Genomic DNA, 2,781 nt, shown 5'->3' on the forward strand with positions numbered 1-2,781 from the left:
CCACAAAGACCCATTTTTACCATTTCCTTTGGAAAGACTTAATGAGACTTCGGCTAAATTACGACTTGCAAACAAACGCTTTGCATTCATCAAGGTTTAACATATACTTTGCTAAGTAACCCCAAGTCAAACCCTGCAATACATTAAACACTCATCAGAAACGTAACTCTCCTGAAGCAACATGAAAGAGAAACGTTATCTCCGTAGCGATTGCTCAAATAAAAAAGCATGCACACGGCTGCACATTTTATTTTTCCAAAACTGTCTGTAAATGGCAGATGAGAATCTTACAGAACATGGGAGTTGAATACCACTTCACATTTTTAGACTGGTTTCCTGTCATTGCTGTTTGCTCTTCCTCTCACCTATGCCCTTCCCAAACACATCACATTGAGTCTTCATTCTTCACTCCGTATTTGAGAAGCGATTCCAGCGTGCACTTATTTGTGTTACTGAGTGGTAAGAGGGACCTTAAAACAAGCTCTGGAGATGCACAGAAAAGTCAGATCAATTAGCAGCACCAAAAATTAAAAGAAAGGAATAGGAGAAGCTCAGAAATTAATACTCTCAGACTCACTTGTAGGATTCAAAACAGGCAAACAAAGCAGCAGCGGCTCCCAGCTACTGGAGCAGCCATCCTGAATATCCAGAGCCAGAATAACCTGGCAAGTGAATCCCAACGGCAAAGTCTGCTGGGTGCTGTGTGAATAGCAATGCACCTTTCTCCCCAGCCTCCTCCCACAAAGCATCTCTAATGGCACAGGAAACGTTTCTGACCACAAAGTGAGCAGTGTCAACAGGTTGAACTCATTTTATTGGCTGTTTGGGGAGCATGCATCGTTTTACAGCACAGCAGAACAGATCAGAGAAGCACACTGCTCTTAGGGAGCTGTTCTGTGGAATGTCTTCAAAGCAAGGCCCTCCTCTCCAGTACATAACAGGAGCTGAAGACAATACAGACATACATTAGGGCAACTTCCTCAGGGCTAAACACACTCCCAGCAGCAACTTTTACAAGAGGGCTTTATTAAATCAAGTCATTGCACTTGGGTCATTTATTGCTACAGTGAACAAAGGCCATTCAATAATAAACATCTTTCATTTGTGATCGTCACTGATCGCCTTGTCCCGTTTCTCTCCCACACGCCGCACACAGACACTTGTGGAGCAATCCAATACCAGGTCTGCTTCATTCTGCAGTCACAGCGAGGAGCTCATACAACAAAGCCCACTCTTCCATTTGGCACAACTCCTGTTCTCCATCATGTGTCCCACAGATCTGAGCTGCAGGGAAGAGCTCAGTGTCTGACAAACAGCACGGCTGCTGCATGCAGTGCATCAGCACACAGATTGCCCTGAGTCTCCATCGGTGATGCTTCTAAGCAACTGGCAGTTAAAAGCACTGATACTGAGTCAGCTAATCAGCAGTGTGCCTGTACACATTACCTAAATACCTGCACAGCATATTCACAAATTCAATGAGGAATGCCAGTCAGCCACTCCAATCGACGTATGGGTGTTTGCATGTTTGGTGTTAATGGATGTTGATGGAAGTTTGATGCTGTGGATGCCCCATCCCTGCAGGCATCCAAGGCCAGGCTGGATGTGGCTCTGGGCAGCCTGGGCTGCTGGTTGGCGACCTGCACACAGCAGGGGGTTGGAGCTGGAGGAGCGCTGTGGGCCTTTGCAACCCAGGCCATGCTGGGGTTCTGTGATTTTATGCAGCTGTGGAAAGAGCATATTCTCAAGAATCAGCACTTCCACATTATCAGTGACATAAGAAATAGTTACTACATTTATGACTATATCACACGAGTAAAAACTTATTTCTCTTATTGTTAAAGTTGCCAAACTAACATGATGTCTTTGTCACGTAAATTCTGCCACGTGAAAGGAGGGGAAGGCTGTTACCCATCACTAACAGGAGGAGTGCAGTGGGCTTTTTTAATTATACAGTTGTTTTAATCCTTTATCAAGTGAACAGAGCAATCGGTCCAGTCGTCTCCCACAACCACATGCCACTGCTTTATCCTCCTGGTGCACTGTGCTGAGCCCTGCACTTAAAGATGATGGCAATCAACAAGACTACAACTTTTGTCCATGCAAAAAGTGAAAGCTGCTTTGTGGACACCAGCACGGTGCTGTCACAGCAGCTGCTCCGACCACTCACTAAGGACAGATGTGATTAAATTTAGAGGGTCACGATATACTGAGCAGGTCTATGGCATAAACACATAAATATTGAGACCTTTTGAGAGTATCAAAGTTCAAGTGATTTATTTTGAGCCATATTATAAACAAAAATCGAGTACTGTAAAAACAGATCACAATGCATATTCAGCCACTGGAAAGACTGATGACATCAGTTCAGATACGCAAAGCACAGACCCTGTGAGCGCAGGTTTACCTCCCACGTCGCGTGCTGCAGTACTTGAGGCACAGCGGGTTCGGTTCAGAGCAGATCCCAGCCTCCTTTCTGCATCTCTTCCTCTCGTGACCTCCAAGAGTTCATTTCGTCGCGCCTTCGTGACTCAGTCCCAAATCCCTTTTTAATCCAATAGTGCAAAGTGACAAAACGTTCCGCTGAAGCGCTGTGCTGCGCTCGGCCCTTCTCAGCACGCGGCACAGGGCCGCCCCCCAGCCGTGGCTTGAAGGAACTCCTGCCTCGTGGCCCAGCTGACGAACAGCAGGGGCGCACAGCACAACCCGGGTGAGGCCGCCAGCACTGCGATACGCAAACAGCATCTCTGCAAACAGCATCTCTGCAAACAGCATCTCTGC

Source organism: Centrocercus urophasianus, unplaced genomic scaffold (genome assembly GCF_019232065.1).
Source record: "Centrocercus urophasianus isolate 14NV4802_14NV808 unplaced genomic scaffold, USGS_Curo_1.0 seq_39, whole genome shotgun sequence".
Classification (NCBI taxonomy): Eukaryota; Metazoa; Chordata; class Aves; order Galliformes; family Phasianidae; genus Centrocercus; species Centrocercus urophasianus.